Genomic DNA, 16,928 nt, shown 5'->3' with positions numbered 1-16,928 from the left:
AATCCTTCAGCAGAATTTTGTCAATTGATGATTTTTGTGGGAGGCAAAGAGATCTACGTCTGGCCTTCCCCATTCTTGGATTATTTGTGTAAAAACTTTTGGATGCAATTTCCATTCGTGTGGATCTGTCATATTCCTGCTTAGGTTGTCTGCCAGCGCGTTTTCCTTGCCTGGCAAGTACTGTGCTTGTATTTCCATTTGTAAGTCCATGGCCATGTTCCAAAGTGACATGGCCAGCCTCCACAGGGGGTAAGAATGTGTTCCTCCCTGTTTGTTTATGTACCACATAACTGTGGTGTTGTCCATTCTTATCAATAGTTGACCTGGTTGTAGAAGGTCCTTGAAAGCTATAATAGCAATTGTTACTGCTAGCATTTCTTTTTGATTGATGTGAAGGTGCTTTTCTTTTTGGGACAATTTGCCCTGAATGCACCGATCTGTCATGTGCGCCCCCCAGGTGTAGTCCGAGGCGTCTGTTGTGATGACTTGATTTGCTTGAGGCTTGCTGAATGGAAGACCTGTGTTTGTTTGACATGCTTGAGCAACACCACAGAAATTCCTTTTGCAGACATGGAATTAGTGGTATTATTGTTTCCAAACTGTGGCTGTGTTGAGACCATATGTTTTTCAGGTACCATTGTAGTTTCCTCATATGCAGCTTTGCACATGGGATTAGTAAGATGCAAGATGCCATGAATCCCAGAGCCTGCAGGATTTTCCTTGCAGTCAGCCTGGTGCAATTTGCTAGTGTTCTGAAGTATTGAATTAGTTGCCCCTGCTTCTTTGGCGTGAGGTAGGCCATCTGGGTGTTTGTGTCCAAATTAGCACCCAGTAAAATTATCTTCTGAGAGGGTATTAGCCTTGATTTCTTTTTGTTGACTGTGTATCCCAGAGTTTTCAACAACATTATTACACAAGCCAGATGTTTCAGAAGAATGTGCTTGCTGTCCGCTTGGATCAGGCAGTCGTCCAAATAGGGGTATATTTGTATCCCTTGAAGTCTGCAGTAGGCAATTACTGATGCCAGGCATTTCGTGAATACTCTGGGTGCAGTAGATAAGCCAAAGGGCAATGCAGAGAATTGATAATGGGTTGAACCTGCAAGAAATCTGAGGTACCTTCTGCAATTTCGTCTGATTGGGACATGCAGGTATGCCTCCTTGAGGTCCAATGTTACCAGCCAAGACTCCTTGCCCAGCATGGGAAGAAGTTGCTGTAGAGTGAGCATCTTGAATTTTGGTACGAGTAGAAATGTGTTTAGGATGGATAGGTCCAAAATAGGTCTCCAATCTTTTCCCTTCCTTGGCACCAGAAATAGCCTGGAATAAAAACCTTGACCTTGTTCGTGCGTAGGTACCTCTTGAATAGCTTTCATGTTTATGAGATCTGTAATTTGCCTTTGTGCCTCTGCCCTTTGATTGTGTGGCAGGTTTGGCATGCCTCTCATTTTTGGAAGGGTGTGAAAATGGAATTTGCAGCCTCTGTTTATAAATGTCCAGGATCCATTTGTCCTTTGTGACAATATGCCAATTTTTTGAAAATGCCAGCTTTCCTCCTAATGGGGCTGCCATTTGAGACTTGGTTGGCATGCAAAGGGGAAAGTCATTGGGTTTGCTTTCTGAAAGATTGCGAGTTATCCTCACCACCTCTTTGTGTAGGAGCTTGCCATTGTCTGCATCTAAACGATCCTTGGGCTTGTCCTCTGCCCCTCGGGCGCCTGTATCTGCCTCTTTGGGGTCTGTCCGTGGCAGGAAAGGACCAGTTTTTGGAAGGCCAATTTCTACTAAAGCGTGGGGGTTGTACCTGTAGAAATTCTTTCACAGTTTGCATTGATTTAGCCTTTTCCTCCATTTTCCTTAACACCTCCTCAGCATTAGCACCAAATAGTACATCCTTTTGAAGAGAGGCGTCTAGTAATTTAGCTTTGACATGATCAGGCAAGGCTTATTCCTTGAGCCAGGCATGCCTACGTATGACTGATCCTGTAACAGCAGCTCTACATGAGGCCTCTAGAGCATCAAAACCACATTGTAAGGTATGCTTACCCACTTGTTCTGCACTATGCATCAAATCCTGCAACTCCTTCAAGTCTGGTTGTTCAGGTTGTGACATTTTACTTTTCAATTGTGATAACAAAAACTGTTGGTATTTTAGCATATGAAACTGACAGTTTAAGGCCCTCATGGATAAGGTAGCCGAAGTATATACCTTTTTTCCCCACCTTTCTAAGGATCTGCAGTCTCTCTCGGAAGGTAATGGATTTTTAGCAATGGAGGCCTTAACTCCCTTGGGGCCCTGTGAGATGGTTTCTGGGTCAGCAGCATGGCTTTTGTATAGAAATTGGTGTGAGTCAGGAACCCTGTAGTACCTGTCCGGCTTAACTGGAGCTGGAGGTAGAGTGTCCGGGTTAAGGCAAGCCTCCAAGTAAACATCATCTAGGATGTCCAAGACAGGAGGTATAGCCAGAGGCCTGTGCTGAGGTAGCAAGAGAAATTCCCTGAGCCTTTTCTTGGAATCTGAATAATCTTGGCCTTCCCAGTGGAAGTGTTCCCTTAAAGTATGCAAAGTTTCCCCAAATGAGTAATCCTCTGGGGGGGGGGGACAGAAGGGATGGATTCCTCCGCATCAGAGTCTTCAAAAGGGGAGTAAGAATGTTCCTGATCATCAGAGTGCTCTGAAATAATGGAGCCCTGATCAGAGGCGGGGGAATCTTCCTCCACTCTGGGCCTTTTGTCCGGTGGGGGCTGAGAACCTCTGATAAGAGTAATTAAGTCCTCAGCCATTTTAAGCATCTGTTTCTTAGGCATGGGGCCTGGAGATGGGCCCTGTGTAGCTGGTCTCTTAGAGTGCATGGTTGCTTTAGACTTTGTGAAAGCCTTGATGGAGAAAGAAGAGGAAGGTCTGAAGACACCTTGAGTGGAGGTGGACCTGTCCACATTCTGAGTTTCAACGCCAAGAGTGGCTTCGGTATCTGTAGTCGGGGTGTGGGCCGAGGAGCCTGCGACCTCGGGCACAGGAGACACCGTCAAAGAAGTGTCATCGGTAGTCAGGGGCTGCGTAGGCGCCTCGCTGAGAACCGGACCATGTGTAGTCGGGCTTTGGCGTGGTGTCAGTAGAGGCCGCGGACCTCGTGTGTCAGTCCTTGTCTTTGCGTTTTTTAGACAAAAACTGGAGTCTGAGTATCCGACGACATAGTATAATTATATGCTTTCCCAAAATAATGCTGGGCGAACTCCGCCCGACGCTTAATAGTGCGTTTGTTAAATGTAGCACAAAAGCGACAGACCGAGACGTTGTGGTCTGGGCCTAAACAAGGTATACAGAGGGAATGGAAATCCTTATGCGGTATTTGCTTCCCACAAGAAATACAATTATTAACTTTGTCTGACATTGGTCTGAGGCAAGAAAAGTTTCCCCAACTTAAAAGGATAAAGGGTCTCAAACATCTGTCCTATGCTGCCCGACTGAAAGAACTCCAGCTCTATTCAGTCGCTTACCGCTTGCTCAGAGGTGACCTTTGCCTAACATACAAGGCCATGTCAAACCCAGATTTGATGAATATGCTTCACCTCAAAAAATCTAGATCCGTCAGAGCCACAAGGGCGGGAGACTTAAACCTCGACACGGCTATTAATAGGACGTGCTGGAGGGATAGATTCATCACCCAAAGACTCCCTATGCTGTGGAATAAAATCCCGGTATATGTGAGGCAGAGCACCTCGCTGGCCTTGTTCAAGAGAAATCTTGACCAATGGATGGGAGATCGCAGATATACCCCAGGGATTACCTCAGTGTCACTGCTCAACAGAGGCACAGCAAAATAATGGGTATAGTTCCCCATACTAAAGGGGTGGCGTAAGCCACAAAACTATGGGCTAGGCTTGTAAATGCCCTCTGGCAGATAGCCTAGTATGAACCTATGAACCTATGAACAGGGTACTTAGCTTTTAAGAAGACTTCGGTTTCCAAATTTTTGTAATCTCAGGAGCTGGCCGACCGGCACTTGCGAACTGCTTCTGCTGCGGGCACCGCGCGGCAAGAAAGACTGAAGAAAATGGCGTTGGCTGGTTCCTTTATACCCCTGTCGCACTGATGTCAGGGAAGAAGCGATGACAACCGACGCCGGACCTAGACTTTGGAATTCAGCTGACCGAGGACCTGCCTGACGGCAGGAGAACCCATCTGTTATGACTGCAGCTGTATGCACGATGATCAACTCTCTTGGGTACGAACACTCTTGAAATCACTGTGCTGTAAGAAATCACCCCTTATCAGTGTAAGCAACATTTCAAATAACTGCACTGTGCGAATGAACTTGGCAGGAGAAACTCAGAATAAAAACACATTTTGAAGTAATTGCACTTTGTGAACAAACAGTACACAGCACACAAACTTCCCCAAAATGGCGGTAATTCACCAAGTAACTCTTTACAGTACAAGACACACACTGTAATGGTGGCACTTTGTGAACATACACACCCAGCACAAGAAACTTTTCGAAATGGCTGTACTTTGACTGTACTTCACAAAATAGTTGCACTTTGCACACTAACTCTTCTGAATAAATGCAAAGTAATAAGCATACACTATAAGCACGTTTACACACAGATACTTCAAATAACTTTAGTTATGCCCTGAATACAATACAAAGTCGTACTTATGCCAAGCAAAGTACTTTACCCAAAAACATGCAGTGGCCTTGCTTTATTTACACTTACTGTACCCTTTTTGCTGGGGTCTGACCATTTAATCTCTTTTCAAGCCCATTGTACTTTTTTTGTGCCCGTTTTACTCTACAAATGCCAGTTTTGCTTTAATTTTATCAAATAACTTAACCCCAAACATTTTGGTTAGCCAATAAACCTTTCATGCCTTTCACTTGTTTAATGCTTTTGTGCCCTTGTAATGCTCAGTTTCATCTTTTTTATAAAATAAACTGTTTGTGTTCTTTTTCATTACCTTTAGTCCTTTTCCAGCTCCTTCTCATGCTAGTTTCTCTTAGTTTACCCTTCACTGTTTTCTCTGCACCTCGTGGCTCTGAATATCAGTCTCCGGAATCTCTCTTTTGACTATACTGCTAATCTAATCTAGTCAGGGCACAATAGACGAGACTTCATGGGTTCTGTTTAAGCAGCTTTATTATGTACAAACATCAGGATTGAGGCTTAATACTTCAAAAGTTAGGTAAACGTATAACCAAACTAGCCATTATATTGCTACATGTTCACTCTCTGGCTACACTCTCAAAATGGCATAGAGTACAGCACATGCTTGCTAGTTATATATGCATGTTCAGTCCTTGAAATGCTTCTTAAAGACACACTGCGCACACAATGTTCTACAATCCGGGCAGCTGAAGTTTATTTGGGTCAGGATACATCAAGCATCCAAAGCCTTGGGTGAGTAACTCCAGTCTGTGAGGAAGCTTGTAGTAATTTCTCTCCTGGCCATTTCCAAAAGAAGGAAGAACCACTGTACTTGAACCAGAAGGTTAGTCACCACAGTGATCTTTACAGAATTCTTCTGAATCTTCAGAATGACCTTGGATATTAGTGGAAAGATTACAAAAAAGTATACAAGAACATTCCTGTCCAAGAAAAAGAAAATGCCTTCCAGGCCTTCTTGTATGGAGTCCTGTCACAGAAGTTTGCCAATAGATTGTTGTGAGTGAAGAAAAAAACATCTGTTTGAGGTGTCCCCCACAGCTGGATCAAATCTTGGAAAACCCTCAGTTTCCATTCATGAGGGAAGGTCACAATCCTGCTTAACAAATCTGCCCCACAGTTTTCCTCCTATTTTGTGCACATTATCTGCAAAATGACATTGTGGTGAAAAGCTACATCCCACAATACCATAGCTAATCTGCAGAGAAAGACCTGGTTCCCCCATGCTTGTTTATGTACAATACCATTGTGGTGTTATCTGAAACACTTGCAGAGGTCCTGAGTGACCACAGATAATTCTGAGAGTCGACAGCATTTATGTTTGTGAGTTCTGGTCTGCCCTCTTTGTCCCAAAGCCCCTGTACTTTTAACGCCATAGAAACTGCTTGCCAAGCAAAGTTTCAGGCATCTGTTGTGGACTGTGCTGGAGCAGAAAGGGAGACCTGGATTCGGATCAATTTTTTGTCTTCATCACAAAATTGCTTTTTCACAACCCTCAAAACCAGAATTTGAAATACTAAGATGGATATTGATTCTGGTACAAAAAAGATTGAGGTATTATTGGATTTTTTTTAATGCGGAGTCTTACAAGAGGCATCATAGCTATCATTGATGCTCTAAGTCCCAAAATCCTGAGGAATTGCATTGCTGAGACAGTAGTCAGAGTGGAAAAACTCAATACAATATCTTAACATAAAAGAAAAGCTCTTTGAACCGAGGTGTCCAGGAGATACCTCAGGAAAACAGTCGGTCTCCCATTCTGGATACAATAGAAGAGTCTTCGTGGGTTCTGTTCAAGCAGCTTGATTTTATACAGACACATTATTATTTAAGGTTACTGACTAACTTACATACACAAACTAACAAGTGGGTTCCATGCATGCTGTCACTGTGACTGCTCTTACAAAATGGCCCTATGGAGTGCATGTGTCTAAGGTTTTATATGTGCATGTAAAGCTTTGACACGCTTCTTAAAAGATACACTGTACATCATTTGCACTCCAATCTACATCCTCCCTCTAGGAGAATTAGATCATATAACACTGAATTTATCGGCATGCAGAAATCACAAATTTTTTGTCACGCATTGTACAATGCTAAATGCACAGATATATACAATGAAGGCCAAGTTGCAGTGTATTTTACACTAGGCTTTGATTCTTGCCCATATCTTGTGGTGTAGAATTGTGAATGACATTTGGAAGTTGGAACAGTTTCTGCAAAATGTTTGACCTGTGGAATGTTCTGATCACTTTCTGGAATGGAATCAGGATTTTGAACACATTCTGGTATGGGAACAGTGTCCGATTCACTCTTAGGTTTAAAGTTTGCACCACAGAAACATTGTTGTGATGGTAATGGTGATTCTGGCACAGGAAGAAGACATTTACTATTCCTCCTACATTCGACACATTCCGAATTTACCAGGTAAGAACTAGGTTCATCGCAGACGACAGTAATCTGTCCTATTCGATGAACACCTTTCGTTGTCTGGATTCTTACCATCATTCCCTCCCTCAATGGACGAAGTAATCGGCTTGATCTGTCATAACTACATATCTGGATATTACACTTTTTAAGCAACTGAACCTTGATGGTTTTATTGTTCTTGGGTTTAGGTTTCAACAGACTGGAATTGATGGGTAGTGTACTTCTAGTTTACCTGGAAGGTAGTCTTTGAGCAGGTGAGCCAAGAATATCGTCATGGGATACGTTTCTGAGATAAAGTTAAATTCAAGAACACAATCAGTATTGACACACTTTGACCTTTCAAGTAATTGCTTTGCACTCTGTACTACATGCTCTGCTAGACCATTGGATGGAGGATATTCAGAACTACGAGTGACATGTACAGAGTCCCATTCATTTGCAAATTCCTTAAACAACTGGCTAGTAAATTGAGTACCACTGTTGGAAAGAACTTTGTGTGGACTACCATGAACTGAAAAATGACTTTTCAATTTATTAATAACAGCAGTGGAAGTGAGGTTAAGCTAGTAGATCAATCTCAAACCAATTTGAATAAAAGAATACAAGAAAAAGAAAAATAATCTGGTTCCACACAGCAGTGAAATTCGATATGTCCTTTATTGTAGTAAGGTAAGCGCTTTCTTGGAACATCCGCTTCATCAGACCAACAAAGATAGAACAGTTACATTTTTAAACACTAAAACATCCAGTTAAAAATCAGATAAAATATGCATCAGGGCTAAAAAGCCATGTGACAAAATACATCTGTAGAATATATAGATCTTTAAAAAAACTGAATAAAAACAGACTAAATGAATATATACTTAAAAATGGTAACAAATACAATAGTAAAAAAGAAAAGATGGACTATTGAAATATATATGATAAAATATTGAGAGAAATCAATGCTTTAATGGCCGTGCTTTAAGAAAGGGTTTCAGGGAAACTCTGTTTAAACCAGGAGGTTTAACAGCTTGAAAGAGCAGAATCCATTTCTGTTCACTAGATTCTGTTCTATTATTTATGTCACCTCCTCTCTTGGTACTATGCAGAATCTCTAGTACCATAAAGCTAAATTTATGTTCTTTACCCTCTTTAGCTACATGTAGTGATAGTGCACTGGTTTATTTAACATTCCTAATATACCTAAGGTGTTCAAGTATTCTATCCTTAAGCACCCTATTTGTTTTCCCTATGTATTTTTTGTTCGACAATATGCATAAAAATCAGTATCTATCTTAAAACCCAAAGTGGGATGTGTGAAATGATTACCAATGTGTATATGTGTACAGGCCATACAATTCCTACACATGTACCAAGTCCATCAGATATTATAATTGATTTAATATTAAAGGATCAATAACAGAGCTGACTCAAGTGATCTATTATTTCTAAAGGCAAAATCTGGCTGTGTGCCAATGACCCCACTCAACTCATGTACAGTAGACAGAATAGCCCAGTTCTTTTTAATAATATCACATGCTACATGCACATTGCTGGCAAAGTCAATGGCATCCTTAGTTTATTCCTAGTGGTATCAGTGGAAGCGTCACTTGAGAAAGTATCGTCAGTATTATCCCTGTTGTTAATACTAGTGGGAAGGGGGGAAAAGTATGGCTGGCATTTACCTGACCTGTGCCGCCATCCCTCTGCTATTTGAGAATCAATAAGTTTACTGCTAAACAAGAATTTTTAGAAAGAGGCTATAGCAGTAAACTTATTGATTCTCAAATAGCAGAAGGATGGTGGCATAAGTTTACTGCTATAGCCTCTTTCTATAAATTCTTGTTTAGCAGTAAACTTACTGATTCTCAAATAGCAGAAGGATGGCGGCACATGTCAGGTAAATGCCAGCCATACTTTTCCCCTCCTCCCCACTAGTATTAACAACATGTGTAATACTGACTATACTTTCTCAAGTGACGCTTCCACTGATACCGCTAGGAATAAACTAAAGATGCCATTGACTTTTGCCAGCAATGTGCATGTAGCATGTGATATTACTAAAAACAACTGGGATATTCTGTCTACTGTACATGAGTTGAATGGGGTCATTGGCACACAGCCGGACTTTGCTTTTAGAAATAATAGATCACTTAAGAGTCAGCTCTGTTATCGATCCTTTAATATTAAATCAACTATAATATCGGATAGACTTGGTACATATATGTGTAGGAATTGTATGGCCTGTACACATATACACATTGGTAATCCTTTCACACATCCCAATTTGGGTTTTAAGATAGATACTGCTTTTTATGCAGATTGTCTAACAAAAAATGTTGTCTGTTTTTGCTATTGCACTACCTGCTTCTCATTTTACATGGGTAAAACGAATAGGGTGTTTAAGGATAGAATACTTGAACACCTTAGGGATATTAAGAATGTTAAAGAAACCAGCGCACTATCACTACATGTAGCTAAAGAGGGTAAAGAACATAAATTTAGCTTTATGGTAACTAGAGATTCTGCATAGTACCAAGAGAGGAGGTGACATAAATAACAGAACAGAATCTAGCGAACAGAAATGGATTTTGCGCTTTCAAGCTGATAAACCTCCTGGTTTAAACAGAGTTTCCCTGAAACCTTTTCTTAAAGCACAGCCATTAAAGCATTGATTTCTCTCAATATTTTATCATATACATTTCAATAGTCCATTTTTAATTTTTTACTATTGTATTTGTTAACATTTTTAAGTATATATTGTTCATTTACTCTGTTTTATTCATTTTTTAAAAATCTATATATTCTACAGATGCATTTTGTCACATGGCTTTTTAGCTATGATGCACATTTTATCTGATTTTTGACTGGATGTTTTAGTGTTTAAAAATGCAACCGTTATTTTATCTTTGTTGGTCTGATGAAGCGGATGTTATTCCGAGAAAGCGCTTACCTTACTACAATAAAGGACATATCGAATTTCACTGCTGTGTGGAAACAGACTATTTTTCTTTTTCTTGTATTCTCTGGTTTTTGCATCTGATTCCATATTTGGTTCAAGGACTGTTTTCGTTTGGCAATTTGAATAAGAAACTACCAAAACCAAATAATGTTGATTGTTCCACTCAGATATCAGTTGCAACGATTGACCAAGGTAGTTCAGGAACTTGACTTAGATGAAGTGGTCCTCTTTGCAAATGCAGTCTAGTACTATGGCATACTGAACAAGAAGAAAGTACTTTATCAATGTCTTTTGGCAAGGAAGGCCAAAACACTAATTCTATGGCTCTTATCTTAGTGGATGTGGATCCTGGGTGACCAAGATGCAAAATCTGGATATACTCTTGTTGTATGGAAGCAGGAACAATTTTAGGACCTTTGAAAGTAATGCCATCTTCCAACAATTCATCTCTGTAAGGAAAGTAGGTTTGCACTTCAGTTGGTACACTAGACTGATTTGATGGCTATCCAGCATTAATGCACTGATTGAGCTTCTGTACAACTGGATCAGTCCGAGTGTGATCTCTTAACTCAAGTCTAGTGATGGAAAAATTATGCACGGACATCAAATCAAGTCAAAATTCTCTGTCAAGCTGTTCTGTGGTATTTCTGGGCATCTAGGTAAGGTATCAGCAAGACAGCAGTCTGCCTTTCTTGTAGCCCATTTTGAAATTGTACTTTTGCAATCTGAGCATCGTTCTCTGTAATCTCGCCGGTGTGGAATGCATTGAGTTCTTTAAAATAGTAACTAGAGGTTGGTGGCCAGTTTCAATCTGAATAGCTCGACCAAAAATATCATAAAACTTTGAACATGCAAATACTATTGCCAAAAGCCCTTTCTCAATTTGAGCATACTGCATCTCAGTTTGTGTAATAGATTCATAGGTAGGTACTAGGCTATTGGCCCTAGGGCCTATATAAGCCTAGCCAAAATGGTACCCTGGCTTTTGCCAACCAAGAAAATTATTTTTCTGTGCCCCTGTCAAGCAGAGCCACAGAAGTGATCCCCAGGGTGAATTTCCTGTCTCCCATCCAATCAAGATTTTTTTGAAGAGTGCTAATGAGGAGCTCTGTTTGATACAGATAGGTAGTTTGTTCCAGAGTATGGGAAGTCTCTGGGTCAGGAATCTATCCCTCCAGCATGTTCTGTTTATTGTGTTGACAAGGTTTAGGTCCCTAGAGCATGTAGCTCGGAGGGATTGGGATTTCTTTACATGGAGCATGTCCAACAGCTCTGGGTTTGACATAGCTTTGTATGTTAGGCAGAGATCACCTCTGAGTAGGTAAGTGTTCTATTTGCATAGGCTACTGGTCTGTCCTCTAAGTATGACTGCACCAAGACCAAATTTTGAAGCAACACTGGAAAGAGTAACTAGTTTTCTCACATCATAGTATCTTAAAGTAGGTAGGGTGGCAATTTTCTGCTTAAGGTCTTCAAATGCTTTCTGGTGCTATTCCAACTATGACCATTCAACATTTGTGCACATTAGCTCTATTAAAGGTGCTGTCAAACTCACTGAAGTCTGGTATAAACTTGCCTAAACAGTTGACCATCATACCTAGAAAACATTGTAGAGCTTGTACATTATCTGGTGCTGACATTTCAAGAACAGCAGCTTGCTTGTTTGGGTCTGGTCTCAAACCTGTACTTGTGAACAAAATGACCAACATAGGTAAATTCTAGAAGTCTGAATTTACACTTCAGAGGATTGAACTTCAAGTTTACTTCACGTGCTCCATCTAGAACTTCTTTAAGTTTGTCATGCTCTGCTTCATCACTGTCTATTATGGCACAAGGATAACCCAAAAAAACTTGCCCCATTGCATGCCGAAAGACTTCACTTACAGGATTTATTCCAAATGGCATCCTTAGGAATCTGTATCTGGCAAATGGAGTACCAAAAGTAATTAGAAATGAAGATCTGCGATCAAGCATCACTTGTCAAAATTAACTCTTTGCATACAAGACAGAAAAAAAAGTGGCATTCGATACTAGAGCTTCAACTTCGACTGTACGCACTGCATGATATGGTCTCTTCAATGCTTTGTTCACATCTCTTGGGTCAATTGAAATTCTGATTAATCGGAGCCTTTTTTTGTGAGCAGCTACCATAGACGGTACCCATTCACAGTTGGTTCTGTGAGTGGACAAATCATACCTTGCTACACCATTTTATCCAAGTGAACTTTAACTTTATTCTGTATAGCTATCAGAACTCTTATTGCTGGTCTGACTACTGGAGTGACCTCTGGGTCTAACTTCATGGAATACACAACTGGAAATTTGTCTAACTTGTCATCAAAAACATCAGCATATTCGACAAAATGTCTTCTGAAAAATTGATACTTGGAAATGCATTTTCATGAAGAACTTCTTTAGCAAAAGAAAGCAGATTCAATCTCAGACTATGTTTGAGACCCAGTAAGGACTGCACTCGCCTTCTGACTACGTAGAACATCAAAGTTGTAACAGTTTTTGGCAAAACAACATGAAAGTATCATTGAACCTTTGGTTCAAATTTCTTCGCCTCTATAACCAACAAGTCTCGCACTAGTGGCTACACTGAGTTGTTAGTTAGTTCTCACTTTAGCAAATGTGTCTGCTGATATAACATTACACTTTGATCCAGTGTCTACTTTAAGCTCTGTGGATTTTCCATTAATCCGGACAGTACAAAATACTTCACTCACTGCACCAACTCTCATCAAGAACAGATGCAGCATCCACACAGAAAGCAGACTGCTTCGATTCTGCTTGATTAACTCACTTTCTGCGACTTTTCTTTACAACTGTGTGAGGCTTACTTGATTTACAAAACTTTTACGCTTATGACATTGCTGACCAAATGCTAAGCACTTCTCTCTTTTAGACTGATGATTTGCACCACAACTGTAAGAGTTAAAGTTACACTTGGATTTTGCTGATTCATGCTTATACTGTACTGAGCTGGAACCTGCTCCCTTTTTAAAAATTTCTGGAAAGCTGCACTTATTTGGAAACTCTGTAGCTGCCACATGCTTGGGCCTGATTTTGCTTGCCATATGTTGCATGCTGTCTACATCTGGTCACTCCAGCATACTTGTGTGTTTTTCCTGTTATCTCATGGATTTGAAATATCTCTACAGCTTTGCTCAACATTAAATCACTGTCACAAAATAAAACCTTTCTCACCGCAGCACTGTTAATACCACACACAAGCCTGTCCTTTATCAGCTCATCTTTTAAGTCTCCAAACTGACACATTTTAACGGTTGGTTTCTGATCTCTCGTGTAAAACAAGTGCCTCTCTAATGTAATATTTGTCTGGGGTTTACACATTTCTCTGAACTTGTGATTCAAACAGTCGGGGTCTTCCCCTTGATTCAGCTTATACAATATGACAGTTTTCACCTTCTCCCTCATGCACCGCAGGTGCATACAAATGAACGCTCTCTTTCTATGGCCTCTGACCCAGCTAGGTTTAGCAAAATGAATGCCCCGGTGCGTGCATCTCTATCTGCATAAGCTCCTTGTATAAAAATATTGTATTCTTGCTCAAATATTCTCCAACATTCTGATCCAATACAAGTGGTAGGGGGCTTTCAAAATCAGTCTGCCATATTAACACATACCAGTGAAGGGTTTTGCAAATAAGCACAAACATACACACATGCACATCACATGCACATATGCCAGAAACTTATGCCAGTAATCGTAACTTTGTCCAATGGCTTTGTGCTTCTAAATTTATACCTTTTGGGCTTTTCGAAATAATGCTAATAGACTAACTCGTAGTACCACTGAATAACTGGACTTTGCGAAATAAATTTCTCGGGCACTTCAATCATCTTGGAATATCCACACAAACAAGACCAAAGTACAACTTACTTCAAGAAAACAAACACAGGTACTGACTCCACACTACAGTTGGTTGAGACACACGTTTTAATGCTGAGTAGTTGTAAAAACCTCCACAACTAATTCCAGATACGAACAATAACAATAAAATGTAAGCGCTTTTCGTCCGGATGTTATCCAGACTTCTTCAGAACACTGAGTTAAAAAAACCTGTTTAAAAAACCCTCGTTGCATGACTAAATCAAATGGGCATTACTACTTGCATTCAGTTTATTTAAAAGAAACTCGCACATTTTTTAATACCCAATACTTTCTCCCCCTAAGAAAATACATAAATATAATTTCACCATTATGGTAGTTCATCGGTTCTTATTCGGTACCTGTGTTTGTACTCTTGGAATATCATTTGAAAGGGTAAATGCTAAAGTCATTTATCATCATTTTAAGAAACATCTTAAACAAGCTTATGATGCGAATGAAAAATTCTCTGGCACTGTAATACTTTTGTAATGTCATCTTTTGCAAGAAATCACCTCAGTGCAAGAAACTGAACAATGTGAAATAATCAGACATGTTTGTCTTAAACTCAATATCTTTGCCAAATAATTGCACTTTGTGAATAACTGCATACAGCACATTGAAATGTCCCCAAAATGGCAGTATCTTGCTATCAATTCTCTACAGTGCAAGTAAAATTCTGTAATGGTGGCACTTTGCGAACAGACAACCCAGCACAAGAAACTTTTCAAAATGGCTATACTCTGACTATACTTCACAAAATAGTTGCACTTTGCACACAGTAAACTTTTCAAAATACACTCACAGTAACAAACACTTACTAAGCACTTACACACCTTGAGATACTTCGAATAACTTTAGTTATGCCCTTGATACAATATAAAGTCGTAGTTATGCCAAAACATAATACTTTGCCAAAACACATGCAGTCGCCTTGCTTGATTCCTGCTTAATGTGCCCTTTTTGCCCTTATTATATTAGTTTTGCTCATTCAAGCCCTTTTCATGCTCACTGTATTTTTCTTTTACTCATTTTACTCTAAACATGCCCAGATTTGCTTGAAAGACACTTTTTGATTTATACATGCTCATTTTATCTTTAAACATGCTTGTTTAGCTTTACTGTTGATCGTTCCATCAAATATGTTTCTTTTAAACATTTCCTAAAACTTTTCATGCCTTCTGCTTGCTTAATGGTGCGGTTTGTACCCTTGTAATGCCCATTTTGTTTTTTTCTATCAAGTAAACAATTACTGTTACTTCTCATTACCTTTGATTCTTTTCTGACTCTGTTTTGTTTTTACCTTCACTGTCATCTCTGCAACTCATGGCTCCAGATTTTATTCTCTTCTACACCGGTTCTGACACCATGTCACTCTCCTATTCTGGATACAATAGAAGAGTCTTTGTGGGTTCTGTTCAAGCAGCTTTATTTTATACAAACACATTATTAAGGTTACTGACTAACTTGTATGCAAACTAACAAATGCATTCATGCATGCTATCACTGTGACTGCTCTTACAAAATGGCCCTATGGAGTGCACGTGTCTGGAATTTGATATGTACATGCAAATCCTTGACACACTTCTTAAAGCTACATTGCACATCACTTGCACTGTGATTCACAAAAACAATCCTATGAGGAGTCAGACAAGACTTCTGTATGTTCGTTTGGAATCCCAGGTTGTGTAGGAGATCCCTTACCCAATTGAGATATTCCTCTCACTTTCAAAATAAGCAAGTTGTCTAAATAAAGAAATGGAGATACTATGAATTCTCAAGTAGGCTATCACAGAAGCTAGACACAGAGAAAGCCTTTGGAGCAATAGACAGACCACAGGGGAAGGCAAAGAATTGATATAGTTTTCTGTGTCACATAACGAAACATCTGGAATCTGGAAGTGTAAGAATGTGATGACATTAGTCTTTTAAATCTAAGGTCACTAGAGAACACAAATGGGGAGGTAGGGTGGAACAAGCTGTGAAGTGACATTTTGCACTTAGGCACCATCACAAAACACATTCAGAAAGAAAAGAACCCAAAACTGGTCTCCAATAATCTTACTTTGGCACCAGAAATGTCCTTAAAAAAACCCTTCCCTTAACTGTGGAAGAGGGACTGCTTCTAATCACCCCCTTACAGTGCATATGCTGAATGACAGGAGGGAAAATAAGAGTTTGATCTGGTTGGTGAGTAGGAATCCCCCCAAAAAGGTGGAAGAGAAAACTATCTGTTGCCAGACAGAAAATGGTGCTTCAGACTTTCTGGAAGGATTAAGGATCTGTCAGGATGGGAAGAGAGAAGGAAGACCTGCAAATAATCAATTAGACTTTTCAGACAGTCCTTTGTTCTTGGGGTGGAGGATCCTACTTTTTTGGAACCCAGCTGCCATTGCTTTTTAAACATCTGCTTACCAAAAACTTGCTGGGTCATTTTATTTTGCATTTTACAGAAATGCTGTACAGGAGCATTGAATCTCTTGGAAAACTTGGAGGAGGAGAGCTGAAAAATCTGGGAGATCCCTTGAAATTCCTGGAAGGGATGCCCAGTTTGCATAACCTTAACAAAAGTATGAACACACGTGTATGTTGCTGCCTCACACTTTGTAATGAAACATTCAGGAAAATATAACAGCAGCAGCTGCACTATACACACAATAATCTAGCTATGTAAGTTTTTTCCTTGTGGAACCATATCACAATGAAATGCAGACAGCTAACTGCTTATACAGGGTATGCTCGGACAATGGTCTCTTATGCTTACCTGTTATTAAAGACAAACAGCTGGAGTGCTTCCCTGACAACTCTAAATAAGAAAATGCCTGGACAAAACTATTTCTCATCTTTCTTATCTTCCCACCTACTTAGTGCACACTGCACTGGAGTATTAAGTAGATCTGCATTCATCCTTTTAGCACACCTGCTTACACACCACTGTAAACTACTTGAAAACCAAGCCACTGCATGGTAGTAGCCTTCAACTAAGGTGCTCAGAT

General features: G+C 40.0%; 1 protein-coding gene across 5 annotated transcripts in view; it reads right to left on the bottom strand.

The window, feature by feature from the left end:
• Positions 1-16,928, bottom strand: part of TSC2 (TSC complex subunit 2) — a 3,048,576-nt gene that overhangs the window by 2,828,971 nt on the left and 202,677 nt on the right. The gene's annotated exons all lie outside the window — the stretch shown is intronic.

This window comes from Protopterus annectens, chromosome 12.part0, assembly GCF_019279795.1.
Source record: "Protopterus annectens isolate FY-2018-M chromosome 12.part0, PAN1.0, whole genome shotgun sequence".
Classification (NCBI taxonomy): Eukaryota; Metazoa; Chordata; order Ceratodontiformes; family Protopteridae; genus Protopterus; species Protopterus annectens.
This window is presented reverse-complemented; position numbering and strand designations above follow the sequence as displayed.